The sequence below is a fragment of the Hibiscus syriacus genome, unplaced genomic scaffold (genome assembly GCF_006381635.1).
Source record: "Hibiscus syriacus cultivar Baekdansim isolate YM2019G1 unplaced genomic scaffold, ASM638163v2 tig00110548_pilon, whole genome shotgun sequence".
NCBI classification, from domain to species: domain Eukaryota; kingdom Viridiplantae; phylum Streptophyta; class Magnoliopsida; order Malvales; family Malvaceae; genus Hibiscus; species Hibiscus syriacus.
The window spans coordinates 414,702-435,340 of record NW_024062775.1 but is presented as its reverse complement, the minus strand read 5'-3'; the positions used below and the strand labels follow the sequence as shown (position 1 = coordinate 435,340).

Below are 20,639 nucleotides of genomic sequence, written 5' to 3'. Positions count from 1 at the left end.
ATTAATGGTTTTGGAGAAACGAGATAACATTTCAAATTTTAGGGGATAAAATATTCTGAAAAATATTTTAAGGGACAACATTGATACAAATGGAATATTTTAGGGGACAATGATACATTTAAGCCAATAAAAATTATATTAAATTAAAAATGTAATTTTATTCTAAAATTCAAAATAAATTTGCAAAAAATTAAAATATCGCAAAACACTAAAATTAAATATAAACTTTTAATTTTTAATCAAGGTTAAAAATAATAAAAAAGTTTTAACTTTGATGAATAAAAACATGAGATTAAATTTTTTTTTTGACTCGTATTAGCATCAAACTACCATGTCATCATAGTATTAATAATTTAAAGGTTCAATATTTTAATTGAATTTAAATTTAATATTAAAATTGAATAAATTTAAATTTTAGTAGTAAAATCCATACAAATATTTAAGTATCATTTGAATTTACTTTCCATATTTTAAATATATTTTTTAATGGTCTCAACCTGGTGTTGTGGGTAGTTTACTATCTTACCTCCCCTTACCCCATTACATATGGGAATAAGAGACAACCATTTTAATGGTCTCATTTTACAGCTAAGATAGCCACAAATAATAAGATAGGGACTTAATGAATGATTTGTCCTCTAAATTATATATTTTATTGAATTCTTTTAAAGTTTTTTTTTAAATCTTTGACCCTGATATTTAATTTTGCTACAGACTTATCTTATAATTTTTAACTCTAATTAAAAAAATCTTTGAATGGGACTCTTATTATTTTATTGGCAGGACTTGTTCCGCAGGCCCGTCGACAGTAATAAAAATCTTAAGTTGGAATGTCGATGATTTGAAGAAGCTACGGGCTATGAAACGTCTCATAAATAAATTAAAACAAATTCATCTCCAAATTTTATTTCGTATGGAAACAAAATTATCAGATATAAAGATGTCTAATGTTCATCGTAAATGTGGTTTTGTGTATGGTTTCGATGTTAGTGCATGTGGTTCTGGTGGTGGACTCTCTATTGATTGGACTTGGGATATCACAATCTTCATTCGATCTTTCTCATCTAACCATATTCATGTGAATGTCTTTGAACCAGCTTCGAATCAATCTGGACGTTTGATTGGCTTTTACAGGAACTCAACGAAGAGTCAACGTGCAAGCTCATAGAATTTGTCTCTATCTTTAGGAAGTGATCAAAGTCGATCATGATCGGAAACGGAGGGCCCTTGGGGCCTATGGGGCCCGACCCCTACTCCAATTTTATGTTTTTTTTTACCCTAGTACTAATATAATTATAGGAGCCGACAAAATGTTTATGTTGAGATTTGCGGAAGCTTGAATTGACAACCGAAAGAGTTGCAAGAGGGTGAATTGACAATAATTTGTTTAGGGAGTAAGGAGAGTAAAAGATAGAGAAATTTGACACAAGGATTTATAGTTGTTCGACTTATAAACTAAGTCTACCTCCACTACCTAAGCTCCTCACTTAGTTTTTCTAACAAATTGACTAATTTGTTCTTTCTTTTTAAAGTATCAAGAGATAACTTTTACATTTCATATATTTTCACTTGGCTAAGATAGAACCAATCCCCTTTTTCAAAGGATAAAAAGAAGTAAACAATAAAACCTCTCAAAGGTAGGGTGTTTACAAATTTAGCTCACTAAAACACTTAATATTTACAAGAGAGATAAAATAAGATTGGAAAAACTCTTCTCTTGTGTTTGAATACTTGGATAGGTGTTCTAAGCCTTCTTTTAGTGTCTTGAACTTTATATGTGGAAATGAAGTTGTGGTCGTTTCTAGCCGTTTGGGGATGAAATCTCTGCAAAATAAAACTACCCAGTATAGAGGGTATCGGTACTCCTAAAGAGAGTATCAGTACTACCTTTGTTAGTTTTAAATCAACTATTCGTTACTAGTCGTTTGGGCCTGATGGTATCGATACTATGCCTATGATAGATACTCCTATGTAAAGTAGTATAGGTACCCTCTTGGGTATCAATACAATTTTTGTATTCTGGAATTTGAGCAAAGCTGGTAGTATTGATACTACCTAGTAAGTATTGATACTTTCCTTACCTTGGTTACCTTGGTATCGATATCATATTAACAATATTGGTACTGTTCATGAGGTATCGATACTGTAAGAACATTATCAATACTTCTTGTACGTGAAAATCAGTTTGTGCTCAAATCAACTTTTAAGGACCTTGAATTATTTTTGAAAACTTTGAATGAATTCAATTCAAGTCCAAAAACATTTTGCCTTAATTGTTATATCAAAATATAGTTCAACAATCTCCCCCTTTTTGATATAACAAAATATTTGAAAAAATTATTTTTGGCAAAACTTCCCCTTAATAAAATATTTAATGAAAAAGATACAAATTGTTGGAAAATATATGAAAATGTCCAGCTCCTTTTTTATTAAGAAATTTGAAATTTCCGAACCATAGTTCTCTCCCTTTTGTTAGATCAAAAATAATTCAACTTTAAAATTCAAAAATAACATTTGAGAGTAAGTGCTAAATTTGACATAAAAAGCATTTTAAAAAAATCAAAGCTCCACTCAAAAAGTGCATTCCAAACAAAAATTGACTTTAAAAGCTTGAGACTTAAATAAAATTGAATTTCAAAATAGAGTAACAAACATGTTAGTAACACATTATATTCAATATATCCAAGTCTAAAATATTTATGCAATACCAATTATTGAAATTAAGTATATGTACATAAGACTTTCAAAAATGTTATGCATTTGAAGAATTTGATATCAATTGTTAGAGAGATATCTTTTGCTTTTAAAAACACATGCATAAACATTTAAATTTAGGTCAAAATTTTAAAATTTGTAAAATCAAAGCATTTGAAAAGTTGATATCAATTGTTAGAGAGATATCAGTTGCATTGAAAATCAATTTTGACCAAAATTCATTATGATGAACTAAAAATTATGAAAATTCATTAAAACTTTAAAATGTTCATCATAAAGTATTTTTAAACATACATGAGATTAAAAGCAATGCATAATCATTTAAAATCAAAACTCATGCATGCATAAACAAAATGAGCAACCAAATAACCAAAATAAAAGCATTCAGCTTAGAGGTTACCCATTCCTTTTTCAAGTGTGGCTAGAGCATTTGAATATCATCACTTTCATCATCATTTCTCCCACACACCTACAAGAGGCATTTATTTGGATTTTGGTATCCAAATTGTTTTGAATCCTTGGACGTTAGTTTCAATGCCCCTTGTTCCCTTAGGAACCCATACTTGTCTAATTTTAAAAGATTTTCTTTTCTTTATGGGACAAGCATGTTCCAAATGACCATAAAGATGACAATTTGAACATTTTGTCATTTTTAAACATAATGAGTTGTTTTTAGAAATTGATTCTTTTTCTTTTGTTAAGCTCTCAAGCTTAACTTTTGAATCAAAGTTTTCTTTTTCTAAATCATTAATTTTGACTTTTGAAAGCTCTAAATCATTTTTCAAAAATTCATTTTGATTCTCAAAATCAACTTTTGCTTTCAAAACCAAATCATTTTCAACTTTAAGTTTTGAAATCAATTTTTTATATTTAGAATTCATGGTCTCAAATTCCAAATACAACTCATTATAAGCATCTTGAAACTCATCAAAAGAATGTAAATTTTGAATCATTTGAGTTAGAAGATACCATTGAAACTTCTTCGATGGCCATGAGGCATAGGTTGACTACTTCATCTTCATCATTGAAGTCATATTCATCACTCCAAGCTGCCACAAATGACTTTTTCTTGGATGATCCCTTTTTCTTTAGGAGGGGACATTCATACTTGACATGCCTCGTTCTTTGACAAATGAAGCACACCGGGGGATTCTTATTCTTGGTAGATTCATGCTTCACTTCCTTGGAATACATGAATCTCTTGAACTTTTTGAAGATCTTGGCCATCTCTTATTCTTCATCATCGTCTTTATCCACCTCTTCATTTGAATCTTGATAGCTAACATTGGTGGACTTGAAGGCAATGCTTACCTCCTTTTTTTCTTCCTTCTTCTTTTCCTTCTTTTCTTCTTCATCTTCCTCTTCCTTCACCATCAACTCATGAGTAAGAAGAGAACCAATAAGCTCGTCGAGAGTGAGAGACTTTAGTTTTTTAGCCTCGATAATCATCGTCTTCTTCGAATTGCCAAGACTTTAGAAGAGAGTAGATCATCTTCCTCACAAGCTTCTCATTAGGAATTACTTCTCCAAATTCATTGAGACCGTTGACAATTACGGAAAATCTATCTGTCATAACTTTGATGTCTTCATCAGGTTTCATCTTGAAATTCTCGTAGCTATGGTTGAGAAGACTTATCTTGGTTTCCCTCACTTCATCTGTTCCTTCATGAGTGACTTGGAGCTTATCCCATATCTCCTTGGCATTGGAAATAGAAGAGACTCTTCCATATTCATCCGAGCCTAATTCACAAAAGAGGATGTTCATAGTCTTAGCATTGAGTTGGAACTTTTTCTTTTCTCCATCACTCCTATCGTCCATCTCACCGGGTGGAGTGGAGTAACCCTTCATGATTGAGTTATAAGCTCCTAGATCATTGGCTTGAATGAAGAGCATCATCGTATTCTTCCAATAATCATAATTTTCTTTATTGAAGTAGGTTGACCGGCTGTGAATCTTCAATGAAATAGGCACTGGAGGTTGAAGTCATCTCTTTGTCGGTTGTGTCGGGAATTGATAGAGCTTCTTCAAAGATCGTCTCAACGATGTGAAGCCTTCTAATGAGTCAAGCTCTGATACCAATTTTTGAGATTTGCGGAAGCTCAAATTCATAATCGAAAGGGTTGCAAGAGGGTGAATTGGCAATAATTTGTTTAGGGAGTAAGGAGAGTAAAAAATAGAGAAATTTGATACAAGGATTTATAGTGGTTTGACTTATCAACCAAGTCTACCTCCATTACCTAAGCTCTCCACTTAGGATTTTCTAACAAATTCACTAATTTGTTCTTTCATTTTAAAGGATCAAGAGATAACATTTACACTCCCTATCTTTTCACTTGACTAAGATAGAACCAATCCCTTTTTTCAAAGGATAAAAAGAAATAAACAATAAAACCTCTCAAAGGTAGGGTGTTTACAAATTTAGCTCACCAAAACACTTAATATTTATAAGAGATATAAAATAAGATTGGAAAAATTCTTCTTTGGTGTTTGAATGCTTGGATAGGTGTTCTACCCCTTCTTCAAATGTCTTGAACTTGTATTTATATGTTGAAATGAAGTTGTGTCCGTTTCTAGCCTTTGGGAATGATTTCTAGCCGTTTGGGGATGAAATCTCTGCAAAATAAAACTACCCATTATAGAGGGTATCGATACTCCTAAAGTGAGTATCAATACTACCTTTGTTATTTTTAAATCAACTAGCCGCTACTATGGCGACTTCTGAATCCTTAAAAAATAAATTTATGGTAAAAAGTCATCTTTAAAATAATTTTTTTCCTAAAATTATTTTAAAAAAGACATTTTTAGGTTTCGACCTAGCTAACTTAAAGTCAAAGATTGATGGCGACTCCAAATTCAGATTGAATCAAATTAATTTTTTATTAAGCTAAGGTGACTACAAAGTAGTATATGTTCTAACTACTCTCAACCATTTAACATTGAACGCTCAATCACTATTCTACAATCGCTGGTGCTCGGATCTATGATCTCAAAGAACAATAATAATTCATTTAACTACTGAGATAAATTAATTTGTTCTAAATCAAAACTATTTCAAAATCTAAAATTTTCAAAATAAAGTCATAATTATAAAATTGGTTATGACAATCAATATATTATTATTAAAATGGATAAATAATATATCTTATCTAACTTTTTTTTTTATTCTAAACCTCCGTTTGTTTTTAAAATTTATATAATGAAGTCTAATATTCTTCTATTACTTGTAATATCATTTTATTTATGTGTAATATTAAATAAAAATTGGAATGTATATTTAATGTTATATGTAATAATATTATTATTGGAACAAAAGCAAAATTAGGTTATGTAGCTCAAATGGTTGAGTGTTCACTTTGCATGTGAGAGGTATGGGATTTGATTCAGGGATGTATATGGGTCAAGCCGAATTTTCGGATCACCTGACTCGATCCGAAAATTATAAATCCTCCACCTGATCTGAACCCGACCCGAAAAATATACACATTCCACTTTATTGAAACCCGACATAATTTTTTGAGATAAAATCTGAAGCTAACCCAAAGTAATATATTTATTAAAATATTATTTTTATTCAATAAAAATAAATAATTAATTGAAAAATAAAAATATATAGCAATATATTATTGCAATTATCCCTAAATATATAAGGTAAAATTATAAGTTTTTTCGGGTCGAGTTAGATCCAGTCGAGTATTTTTCACTCTAAACTCAAACCCGATCTGACCCGAGCATAACATTAAAAAAAACCCGACTCGATCCAATCCGAACCCAAACTTTTTTTTAAATCCGACCCGATTAGCTCTGGTCAGGTCGAAACCTGTTAGGTTCGGGTTCCATGCCCATCCTTGATTCCCTGAATTTCCAATATATTTTCCTTTTTTTTATGATTTATAAATAAATCAGATACGGATAACACAAGTCGGCGGTATTGCATTCAAAGGAAATAATATCCATACAATCTCAAGAATTTGGAGCAATTTTTCATGTTAAAATCAGTAACCCTCAACAATGATGGTGCTATATTTTCTTAGTCTCTGTAGCCCTATTTTGGCATCTTAAAATAGCACTGCATATTAATTGCAAGTGTGTTTTTACTCTTTTACTTTGCAGTTATGTGAAGATGTCGCAAACCATATCTTTTTGTATTGTATGTATTATAACCCAAGTACAGAGCAGGTGGGGATGTAGCTCAAATGGTAGAGCGCTCGCTTTGCATGCGAGAGGCACGGGGTTCGATCCCCCGCATCTCCACTGAATTTTATTTTCTTTTTATTGTTATGAATTATGATTAAAATTAGGCCTGACGATGCTTCATTTTTTTTATTAGCTTAAACGCTTGAAAACAATACCGAAATTGTTGATGTGGCGATGGTTTACCTGTTTTGTGTATGTTCCTGGCAGCGGGATGTTGGGGTGGGGAGTCAGCCAGTCAGGGCCATGGGCGTGTGGCGAAGATGGTTTCAGAGGGAGGGTGAAAGTCTGTAACGCGGGTGTTCGATGATATGCCACACCGAAACGAAGTTGCATGGATTGTTGGTTATGGAGGGAATGGATATATCAAGGAGGGCTTTTTGCTTTTGAGTCAGATGTTTCATTGGGGGGGTTAAATTGAATTACATAACATTTTGTTCTTTGCTTTCATCTTGTGCACAGACCGGAGATGTGGTGATGGGCAGATGGATTCATGGTTATGGCTTGAAGACATCGGGATGGAGATGGATATCATGATGGAAACTACCATGCTGGATATGTATTCGAAATGTTCCAGCGGTTGATTAAGGAAGTCAGTCCTGATGATTTAACCTTTCTTGAGTTCTAAGTGTTTGCAGTCATTCTGGCATGATAGGTCAAGAATCTTATTATTATTTTCATCGTCTCCAATCTGTTTATGGTATAACGCCTAAGATCGATCACTATGCTAATATGGTGGATGATGGATCTACTTGGAAGGGCTGATCATTTCGAGACATTGGTAAACCAAATGCCAATACCTTCAAATGAGCTGGTTTTGGGATCTCTTCTAAGGTCCTGCAATTCACATGGAAAGCTACAATATGTCGATCGCGTTCTGCAAAAGCTGATTCGGATGGATCCTCAAAACACCGAGTATTATATCCTTCTTTCGAATATGCATGCATTGGCAGGGAAGCCAGACAAAGCAAATGCTCTGCGGAAAGTTGTTAAAACTAAAGGAATTAGGGAAATTCCTGGATTGAGTTGTATCCATATAGAGGGTCAACTCCATCAGTTTAGTGCAGGTGATAATTCACTTCCAACAACTCGGGAAAATTGTATCATGTTAGAAAGTGTGATTCAAAGGTTATGGTCGAGTGGATATTTTCAGAATCCAGGTGCGCGAGTGTTTCCTGGTTCATGTTACAAGGCATTGATTTTGCACAGTGTCGCAACCGTCTTTCGGTTGGGCTCCGGGATTGGGCTTCGACTTGAAAAAAGTGGATTGGGAGTCACCACCGATCATTTATTTAAAAATAAATGGGTTGATCGGATACCCTATTTCTTACCTGATCTGCGTCTTACCAGAAATATGTCGGGCTCGGGAGTCGGTTACGGTCAAGGAAGGATTAGCACCCTTGAACCGCCCTTTCGGTACTACGTAATTTCTAGTTGTCTTAATTAAGAAAATTGTAATTTTAAATTAAAAGATAAAATTTGATCATGAATTACTTACCTCTGATTAATTGACGAAAATACTCTTAAAAAGTCATAAGATGTGTTAAAGGGAAAAAATAAATAAATGAAAAAATGAAGAATAAAAATAAGTAAAAAAAATAAAAGGAAAAATAAATAAATAAATGAAATATTATATATATATATATATATATATATATAAATGAGTAAAATAGAAAAATAATAATCATAACAATAATAATAGTAATATGAAAATATAATATAATATAAATCAAAAAATCAAAAACAAAAATAAATAAATATATAAACCAAATATAAAAGTATACATATAATGATAATTGGCTTATAAATAAATTATTAAAAACATACATATATACGTATAATGATAAAGTAAAAAAAACTAAATAAAGATAATTACAATATATATATATAGTAATAATATGCTTATAAGTAAAATATTTAAAAAAAGTATATACATATATAAAAATAATAAATATAGTATTAAAAAATAACCAAATGAATATAAATAAATAAAAAATATATGTATATATAATAATAATATACAATGTAAAAAAAATCAATTGAAAATCATTTAAAAAACATGCATATATATATTTATATAATGACAATAATGTAAATAATAAATAAATAAAAATATCTATACAATAAATAAAAGAACTAATATAAAAAAATAAAGATTGGGGTCAAATTTGAAAGACAATTAACGTTGATATTACGCATTAGGGGGATAAAAAATGAACACGCCTCAGGGTAGATCTAGGTTCAAAACTTCGAAATCCCACCCATTTTTGGTCATCGGCGCAACCCACGTTTTGGGTTATTCGAACCAAATCTCAAAAAAATAACGTGCACATGCGAGAAATGAACGAAACAAAAAAAAATGCTACATTTTATTTCCTTTTTGAATCATTTACAATAGCTTTGCCTTTGTATTTTCCGTGTTTTCCTCTGTATTTTGCTGTAAATCGTGTGTTACAATAGTGAGTTACAATGGCTATTTATAGTGCTTGTGGATCCTATCTTTAGGAGTTTAAATCATAGTAGAACTCTATCATATTTTTAGGAGTTTGAATCCTAGCAAAATTTTATCCTATTTTTAGGAGTTTGAATCCTAGTAGGACGAAAAGCTGTGTTGACAGCTGCCCCTCTTTGCCCATAGTCGTATAACGGGGATAGGGCGAAGATTAAAAGACACACTTTTCGTTCGGTGGAGTTGAAAATTGACTCTGATATTTCAATAACTCCCTGTCGAATTGAGTTACGGATGACTCCTCCGTCGTGAAGCCGAGTTCATCTTGAAATGATATGAAATTGAAACCGTAGTTCGAAATTTGAATCAACACGTGGCTTCTCGTTGCCCTTCGGTATTCTTCTCGGTTTAAAGACCTTGGATCAGAATCGAACTCGGAAATCTTCATTGACAGATAGCTTTTGCTTGAAAATGGTTGCTTGTCACTAAAGCACGGTTAACCCAGGTCCTCTTCTCGACTTGAAAACCTCGACTGTAACCGGAAAGTAGTGCGATTGATGTGTCATCGAGCTGAATGGAATCGAACTCGATAATTTTGATGGCAGATAACCCTTCTAGCCTTGAGTTATGCTGTAAATGATGTGCATTGGAGCTGAGCGTAGTCAAACTCGAAGGTCTTTGTTGACAGATACTCCTTCTTTGAGTTGGATGTCCTTCGTCGTGAAGTTGAAATCCAATCTAAAGATGGATGATGCTTGTGTGCATGATTCCCTTCTTCGTGAAGTTGAGCCTGAAATTAGATATCCTTCGTCGTGAAGTTGAAGTCCAAGTAAGTAGCATTGTTCCGAGTCCAATATCCTCCGTCGTGAAGTTGAAATTGGCTCTGGAACCGGGAAATTGTTTGTTGACAACCAGCCGTCCCTTCGTTGTGAAGTTGAACTTGTGTTGTCTCGAGTCCAATATCCTTCGCTGTGAAGTTGAAATTGGCTCTGAAATTGGGAAATTGTTTATTGACAACCATCGGTCCCTTCGACGTGAAGTTGAACTTGCGTTGTCTAGAGTCCAATATCCTTCGCTGTGAAGTTGAAATTAGCTCTGAAATTGGGAAGTTGTTTATTGACAACCAGCAGCCCCTTCATCGTGAAGTTGAACTTGCGTTGTCTGGAGTCCAATATCCTTCGCTGTGAAGTTGAAATTGGCTCTGAAATTGGGAAGTTGTTTATTGACAACCAGCGGTCCCTTCGTCGTGAAGTTGAACTTGCGTTGTCTAGAGTCCAATATCCTTCGCTGTGAAGTTGAAATTGGCTCTGAAATTGGGAAATTGTTTATTGACAACCAGCGGTCCCTTCGTCGTGAAGTTGAACTTGCGTTGTTTGGAGTCCAATATCCTTCGCTCTGAAGTTGAAATTGGCTCTGAAATTGGGAAATTGTTTATTGACAACCAGCGGTCCCTTCGTCGTGAAGTTGAACTTGCGTTGTCTGGAGTCCAATATCCTTCGCTGTGAAGTTGAAATTGGCTCTGAAATTGAGAAATTATTTATTGACAACCAGCGGTCCCTTCGTCGTGAAGTTGAACTTGTGTTGTCTGGAGTCCAATATCCTTCATTGTGAAGTTGAAATTGGCTCTGAAATTGGGAAATTATTGTTGACAACCAGCCGTCCCTTCGTTGTGAAGTTGAACTTGTGTTGTCTTGAGTCCAATATCCTTCGTTGTGAATTTGAAATTGGCTCTGAAATTGATAAGTTGTTTGTTGACAACCAGCGGTCCCTTCGTCGTGAAGTTGAAATTGCGTTGTCTGGAGTCCAATATCCTTCGCTGTGAAGTTGAAATTAGCTCCGAAATTAGGAAATTGTTTTTGCAACCAGCGGTCCCTTCGTCGTGAAGTTGAACTTGCGTTGTCTGGAGTCCAATATCTTTCGCTGTGAAGTTGAAATTGGCTCTGAAATTGGGAAGTTGTTTATTGACAACCAACGGTCCCTTCGTCGTGAAGTTGAACTTGCGTTGTCTGGATTCCAATATCCTTCGCTGTGAAGTTGAAATTGGCTCTGAAATTGAGAAGATGTTTGTTGACAGTCAGCCGCCCCTTCGCTGTGAAGTTGAGCTTGTGCTGTCTTGAGTCCAATATCCTTCGCTGTGAAGTTGAAATTGGCTCTGAAATTGGGAAATTGTTTATTGACAACCAGTGGTCCCTTCGTCGTGAAGTTGAACTTGTGTTGTCTGGAGAGAAACTGTCTCAAGGGAGACAAAATTTGTTTCAAGGGAGACAAAATTTGTTTCAAGGAAGACTGTCTCAAGGGAGACGAAATTTGTTTCAAAGAAAAACCACCTCAAGCGAGATAAAATCTTGTTTTAAATGAGAGTGTCTCAAGCGAGACAAAATTTATATTGGAAATGTCGAATCTGAAGATGAATGTCGATCTTTCAATCTGTCGAGTTGGTTGAAGTGTAGCTTCTTGCTGCTGAGTTAAGTAACCAACATCAATCTTTAAAGGTGCTTTTGAATCGAGTATCTTTCGTCTTGAAGTCGAAACTTGACTCTAAAAGCTGTAAAAAATTATTTATGTGGAAAATGATAAATATGATGCTCTAAAATGTATGCATAAGATGCATGTAACATGAATTGGTTATATTTTATCTCCTGAAAAAGGTCTGATAATTTGCATTAGGATGTTGAATCCCCAAATGATGCCCTAATATCAAAAAATGCCCCAATATTTGATGTTGAATCTTCAAAGATGCCCCAAATGTTCCTCATTTCTTGCTTCAGCATTAATTCTGAGCATGAGTTTTGTGTCTAAGAGTCACATGTCATTTACCAAGATCCATTCTAGAGAAACTGTCTTGTTTGAAAAAAAAATGTTTTTATTTTTATTTTCAAAGTTCTGAAAATATCAAAAGTTTCCCTTTCACGGTTTTACAATTGAGACGAATCATAAAACTAGAGTTCATTGGATATTAAAGAATTAATTACAATGTTAATCCTTCAATAAATTATAGCTATTTGACAAGTGCCAAGATCAAAGCTATCTTTGGGAAATGGTTGAGTAAGGAAAGGATAAAAAAGTCTCAGGTTATTGTGTTTGGTCAAAGGTTTGACATTTGATGCTCAAAGGTTTGATGGGGTACCTTGCATGCTCCTCTACTAGAAGTGTTCTCTGACTCCCAACCTTCGTGGTTACACTCGGATTATGCGATGTCGTATCAAGGAACTTGTGTGATCGCCTCAGTTGCATAATTTTTATATTCGAGCCGCCTTTTCAGGTTTTCAACTCGAACCCTCCTTTGGTTTCAAGACGTTCTTGAACCCCCCCTTTGTTATTTTTCTATACCATGCATTAATTACATTGTTTTTTGCAAACAAAGATTAATCCTGATGGGCGGGATGAAATCTGAAGATAGTCTCTTCTATTTAGAAATCCATGTATGATTAGAAGGGACTTTTAAGGCATGTAATGTAGGCCAGAGTTCATGGTTATAAAAGAAAAGGATAAATAGGCCCAAACAAGTGTTTCAGAGTGTTGAACCAAGGATCAATTCATTCTGATGCCTTCAATCATGTCTTGCTCAAAATGTCTCTCTCTTGATGCTCTATGATCTTCGAGTGAAGTGATTGAGTGATTCAGGAATGTTTGTGCTTGATCAATCTCATAATTTGAAGCTTGATGCGCCATTTGTCTTCAGGGAATCTTTGCATGTGCTTTTTTGTCCCTTTTCTTTTTGATTTTTGTTCTTTCTTTTTTCTTTTGTTTTCTTCTTTTTTGCTTCTTTTCTTTTTTGTTTTTTTTTCTTTTTGTTATGATTGAATATTCGCACTTGGCATTGGTTCACCTTTTGGTATCTCATCTGAATAAATGTCTTCACTCATGTGAGCATATTTCTTCCACCTTGCCCCCCAATGTGGAGGGTGATCCTTGGTTAGGGTTGAATCAGAAGAAAAATACTACAGGCTCAAAAGGGGACACAAGGGATATATTTTTTCTCCTGTTGTGAAGGGATAAAGAAAGAAAGTCGTTCATCATTTCATACATGTAAATCTTCACAGAAGAGGTATCCCCAGGGGGATAGATTTTCAAGATTAATTCTATTCACATGAAAACAGTGTAATTAATGCACGATAGAATTATTTCGAATGAATTTTTCTTCTTTTTCCCCCCAGATGTCTCAATGTTCAGGCTTCCCGCAAGATGCCCCAAGTTGGTTCTTTAGAAGAATGCTCATGTTAAAATGAACAACTCAATGCCTTGGGTTTTAATGGTAAGAAAGGTTATTTTTGAGTCTAAAAAAGACAGTAGTGTGATCTTATTTACTCAAAGAAAGGTATGAGTGTATCAAAAAGATAAAGGCAATGTTCAAGAATTTCAAAAGGAGGTAATGTCAAAATTTCGTCTTTTGGTAATGACCACGAGTTATTTTGGGCAAAGAATCAAGGTATTTTATTCTGGGGTTTGAGGCAGGGTGAGAAAGGTCTAATCTTTCTATATGTCAAAAATTTATAATTCTTGAAGAATTAAAAGAATCATTAATTCATTTAATATTCAAAGAACTAAAGATTAAAATTTGTTCAATTGCTCCACCTTAGAAAGCAGCATTCAATCATTTAAAAGATTAAGCAAACATGAAAGATCAAAGACGTGTTCAAACAAAACAATCCTCTAAGTGCAAATGGTATATGCCATGCCTCCTTCTTCGGCAAGCGCCTTACAGTTTTTAGAGGAATGTTTGGGGCTTCTTATGTGGTAACAGCTAACAGCTTCAACATCGTAGCCCTTAGGATATGTGAATTCTTTTCTTAGATAATCCTGGCAGGCTTTGTCTTACAATCAGCTGATCAGGCTCCCACTGTATTATTTTAAGTTTTTTTTTCTTTTGATGTTACAATCTTGCTTCCATGTGGTGTCATGTGGTTAAAACCACTTCATCGAATCCTCCATGAAGAAATTTCATGTTTATGAAAATGCTTAAAAATGAAATGTAGATGCACAACGCAAAATGAAAAAAATTCATGAAATGTTCGAGGCATTGATCAAGAAAAGTGTCCATTATTATAAATAGTCCTTATTTCGACAAAAATGTTTTATCTTGTAAGAGACATAAAAACAATCAAAGGTACATTCGGACTAAATCCTCTAGACCCCGAACAGCTTCCAGCAGGTTGACAAGTCTTCTGTTTTCATCTGTCACTGGTTGTATGCGTTGTCAGACCACTCCAGCTTCCCTTGCCAGGCTGTGTAGATGGCGAGCTGCCTTCTGTACTGCGTCTCTGGCCTTCACCCTTTGTTATGCTTGCTCCCAACGGAAATGCCACTGTAAACATCCGTCGAAGGGCATTATCTGAAGCTTGCTTGCTTGCTTCTTGAACCCATCTATAATAGCTTCTAACTCAGCTATTGTTTTGCCATCTCTCTCATGTTGTTTCTCCAGATCAGCCATCCGGATTCTCAAGCATTGGTTTTGATGCTGACTGCCTGCTAAGCGCCTCTGGGCAGTCTTCATCTGTTCCTTCCAAGCTCTCTCATTCCAGTATTTAGAAGCCACTTTCAACTTGGAGTTATCCTTGACTTTATCTTGATACCCCTTTTCTCAAGTCTTCGAGCTCTAAACGGACTCTTTTTGTTCTCTTTCTAGTTTGTCTGCTCGATATTTCTGAGAGTCGGCATCTAGATTCCACTGATAGCGCTCAGCCTCAAGTTCCTTTATCCTCTTCCCCAGCTCATTGTTCACAGCTTCAAACTCTGTTTTGGCTATCTCAAGTCCAGAAGGGACATGCCTGAGATACTCCTCCATGGTCCGTGTGTCCTCACAGTTTGGCACCGGGGTGTTGTCATTTTTTTGCAATCTTCGCCACTCTAAATAGTCTGGGGTAAGCATGTCTTTAGCAGCCACAATATCCATCTGTAATACTTTCTTCCATGAATCAACAATCTCTTTGATCCTCTTCGTATAACTATCACCGTGATACTCAAATTCTGATTTAGCTAGTCCGCATGTTGCTGGGACAAACTGACGTGCCCCATAATGTCTAAGTGCTAACAATGGAGCATACCCAACTGCATCCCAAAGTTCAGGTAAGGTCAGAGTCCCCACATTGGAAAAGAACGTCACTGAAGAACAACCAGGGGGCTCTCCAGGTAATATCTCGGTCTTGATAGATGAGTGAAGACTTTCATCAACTTCTCTTTTGAAGTTCCTTCATGCCATTTCATGGTGATGAACTCTCTCAAAGGTGAATATGTAGTGCTAAATCGGCGGTAGGCAACCCTATTAGTCTTCCAAAAGTGGCTGTGAATCCAGACTTGAAGGAGCCGAACACATCCAATGAATCTACCTCCGCCAGCTCTTCGACAATGGTTGAGAGACCGAAAGGTCTCGGCTAAGATGGTTGGTGCTGGGTTGACCCGTTTTGGAAGTTGCTCAAACAGTTCCAACACGGCTGCGTCAATGCATCCCAAAATCTTCGGAACGATGATCAAGCCATACAGACCTAGTGCAAAAAAATTCTATAGTCTTCCATTCATCAGGGTGGTCATTCATTAGTTTCCTTATATGGATCCACTCAATTCCCTGCCCGTTACCTTTGTTTCGGAGTCGGTCAGTCACCCACTTTTCATCAACTCCTGCAATCTTAGCCAGTCTGTTCTTGAAAGGCTGAATCTTGATGTGTTTGATGTAGGCTCGTTCCAGTTTAATTCTCTCACAGTGCAATAGTGTAGTATACTCCTCGATGGTAGGTACCATGTCCTCCTGGTTATAAGTGAAGCAACTGTATCCCAGGTTCCAGAATCGAACCAAGGCTCTGATTAAGGGCTCATCGGTCTTAACATGAAGCAAAAGTGCAATGTCACCATATCACTGACCGAACTTCTGTTTCCAATTATTCTTCCAACTGCCCCAGATGTCCCGAAGCTCTTGTACGTCGTTCTGCTTTAGGCTAATAGAGGCGTAGCTAACCAGTTCTGACACATAGCTTCCTTGAAGACTGTCTCCCTTTTCCTTCTGAATCTTCTCGGACCATAGTCGTACCTCGGGGTTTTTAATCTCTTGTATTACAACACCTTTATCCATTAATTCAGATTATTTTGTGTAACAAACACCTTTTTAGGGATCAATGGCCTCTTGTTATGATGCAAATGATGAAAACAAAATAAAAAAGGACAAAATAAAAAAAAATAGTGAGGTAAATCAAAATAATAAAATGAAAAATCCTACCCCACATGATATATACCCGAACATGCTTAGTATTCCTACTCAGAGATGATATCTATCCCGCATGCTAATTTCAAACAAATCCTAACCGCATATTTATCTAGTTCGCATTCTTTGAACAGAAAGTAAAGCATGAAATAATTCTGCCATCCTAGGGTTTGAAATGAGGTTTTGGGGTAGGCTCTAATTTTTCAAAGTCTCCCGGTTTATGTGCTAAAAAACGGTACCCGAGTTCTCCTTGCTGGTGCCCCCTTGGGCTTGCCAGACCCTTAGTCCTAAACCCATCACAGGCTCGTGTGGACTAAGTTAAACTCGAGAGGACACATTCCCTTATGTCTATGCGGAGAATAAATTCACACGAAGACATAAGGTATATGAATCCCGAAGGCTACTAACTAGGCACATGCGGTGAATAAATTCACACGAATACGTCGCTTTCACCCCCACTTAAAATGGGTTCGGAGCTCGGGTTTAGAGCCTTAGATGAAAAAAGACTTTAAGGGCTGAAATCATTGAGAAAACGGTTAGTACAACTATTTACTCAAAAAAATATAATCAAAAGTAAGCAATAAGGATCGAAATGTTACCTTAAAATTTAAACTTACCATTTTCGTTAAAAAGACAACTGAAAATTACCTTAGCCTGACTCACTTGAAAGTCCCCAGCGGAGTCGCCAAGCTGTTGCAACCGTCTTTCGGTTGGGCCCCGGGATTGGGCTTCGACTTGAAAAATGTGGATTGGGAGTCGCCACCGATCATTTATTTAAAAATAAATGGGTTGATCGGATACCCTATTTCTTACCTGATCTGCGTCTTACCATAAATATGTCGGGCTCGGGAGTCGGTTACGGTCAAGGAAGGATTAGCACCCTTGAACCGCCCTTTCGGTACTACGTAATTTCTAGTTGTCTTAATTAAGAAAATTGTAATTCTAAATTAAAAGATAAAATTTGATCATGAATTACTTACCTCTGATTAATTGACGAAAATACTCTTAAAAAATCATAAGATGTGTTAAAGGGAAAAAATGAATAAATGAAAAAATGAAGAATAAAAATAAGTAAAAACAATAAAAGGAAAAATAAATAAATAAATAAATAAATGAAATATTAATATATATATATATAAATGAGTAAAATAGAAAAATAATAATCATAACAATAATAATAGTAATATGAAAATATAATATAATATAAATAAAAAAATCAAAAACAAAAATAAATAAATATATAAACCAAATATAAAAGTATACATATAATGATAATTGGCTTATAAATAAACTATTAAAAACATACATATATATGTATAATGATAAAGTAAAAAAAACTAAATAAAGATAATTACAATATATATATATATATATATATATATATATATATAGTAATAATATGCTTATAAGTAAAATATTTAAAAAAAGTATATACATATATAAAAATAATAAATATAGTATTAAAAAATAACCAAATGAATATAAATAAATAAAAAATATATGTATATATAATAGTAATATACAGTGTAAAAAATCAATTGAAAATCATTTAAAAAATATGCGTATATATATTTATATAATGACAATAATGTAAATAATAAATAAATAAAAATATCTATACAATAAATAAAAGAACTAATATAAAAAAATAAAGATTGGGGTCAAATTTGAAAGACAATTAACGTTGATATTACGCATTAGGGGGATAAAAAATGAACACGCCTCAGGGTAGATCTAGGTTCAAAACTTCGAAATCCCACCCATTTTTTATCATCGGTGCAACCCACGTTTTGGGTTATTCGAACCAAATCTCAAAAAAATAACGTGCACATGCGAGAAATGAACGAAACAAAAAAAATGCTACCTTTTATTTCCTTTTTGAATCGTTTACAATAGTTTTGCCTTTGTATTTTCTGTGTTTTTCTCTGTATTTTGCTGTAAATCGTGTGTTACAATAGTGAGTTACAATGGCTATTTATAGTGCTTGTGGATCCTATCTTTAGGAGTTTAAATCATAGTAGAACTCTATCCTATTTTTAAGAGTTTGAATCCTAACAAAATTTTATCCTATTTTTAGGAGTTTGAATCATAATAGGACGAAAAGATGTTGACACACAGTGAGAAGCTGGCGGTCTGTTTTGGACTTGTAAGCACATAGCCTGGTAAACCTCTATATTTTCAACAACTTACGAATATACCATGACTGCCATTAAGATTGTTTCGAAGCTCTATGATCGGGAAATCGTAGTCCAAGATTGGAACCGGTTTCATTGTTTTAACGAGGGATCATGCTCTTGTTGTGATTTCTGGTGACCATATCCTATACCTGACATTGAAATAACCAACTGCTAAACATTAACATTTTGGATGATGTTAAAATTATTGCTCTTTCTATCCCCTGAATGCAAGATGTGTATATTCTTTTCATTGTTTTGGTATTTGGTTGACATAGAATCTCTATATATCGTCTTCATTTTCCCATTCTTATAATCGAACCAACGGAACCAATGATTTGTTTAAATTAAGGGTAAACTATACCATTGACCACTTAACTATAACCCCTTTTCTTTTCGACCATCATTTTTAAATTCTTGTTAATCATACCACCAAACTATTTAAATGCATTCAATCAGGCCACTTGCCATTAACAGAAGTGCTAACGTGGCAGTTAGTAAAATTGATATAATTACATATTTGATCACTCTTACTTATATATTCTATCAATTTAGTTTTAATTTTAATAAATTAAAATAAAATTAATCTTCCAATGGGATATTACCATGTGTTACCATTCAATTTGATGATCAAATTTAATTTAATTAATGTTATTTTAGTATATTTATTTTTTACCAATCATAGGGTGACGTGTGTCACCTCGGGCGTAAAAAAAACCAAAGAACAAAAATGGGGCTAAGGGAATCGAATCCAGGTTTATTAGATAAGAGGAAGGAAGACCAGCCACTCGACCTGATTGTTTCGTTCAAAAGCTACTAAATAAAATATATATCTTATATCTAAGACTAAGAAAATTAAAGCTTATTGTTTGGAATAAAACCCAAGCTAATATTAAAAAATAAAGTTTATTTTTATCTTAAATTCATATGTTAAATTTAATTCATATCTTAACATTAAAGAATATATTTTGTATGTTAAATTCATATATTAAATTTAATTCATATCTTAACATTAAAAATATATTTTTCAATATATTTTAAATGCATAAAAATAAAAACATATTTTTCAATATATTTTAAATGCATAAAAATAAAGTTATATTTTTATTTTTAATGTTAATGTTAATGTTAATGTTAAGATAAAATATATTTAAATATATTTTAAAAGTTAGCTTCGGTTGGATTCCAACAATAAGTTTTACTTTTTCTTGACTTAGATATAAGCTATATATTTTATGTAGTATATTTTGAAACCAACAATTAGTCTAGTTGATGGTTGGTCTTCTTTCTTCTTATCCAATCAGCCTGAGTTTGATTCCCTTGCCCCTCTCTTTGTTCTTTGATTTTTTTCCACCAGAGGGTGGTATTGCCACCCTCTTATTGGTAGAAAATAAATATATTAAATAAGTAGATTAAATTAAATTTTATCATCAAATTGAATGGTGACACATGGTAGCATTCCATTGGAAGATTAATTTTATTTTAATTTATTAAAATTAGGACCAAATTGATAGAATATACAAGTAAGAGTGATCAAATATGTAATTATACCATTTTTATTAACTATCATGTCAGCACTTCCGTTAAATGTTAACGGAATTCAAAAATATCAATATTTAATTGAATGTATTAAAATAGTTGGATAGTTTGATTGACAAGAATTCAAAAATAGTGGTCGAAATGAAAAAGGATTATAGTTAAGTGGTCAATGATATAATTTACCCTTAAAAATATCAATATTTAATTTGACATCCTTTAGAAGTTTCTGAAAAAACAATAATTAAAAATGTTATTTGAAGGTGTAGCTTAAATGGTAGAGCGTTCGCTCGCATGAGAGAAGCACAGGGTTTGATCCCCCACTTCTCCATTTTTCTTCCCCTCTTTTTGTTGTTATGATTATAACAATCAGAAACAGAC

General features: G+C 33.8%; 1 non-coding gene across 1 annotated transcript; it reads left to right on the top strand.

The window, feature by feature from the left end:
- Positions 1 to 6,894: 6,894 nt before the first annotated feature.
- On the top strand, positions 6,895 to 6,967 carry TRNAA-UGC. The gene has a single exon. It is a non-coding gene; the product is annotated as a tRNA-Ala (tRNA).
- The last annotated feature ends 13,672 nt before the right edge of the window (positions 6,968 to 20,639 follow it).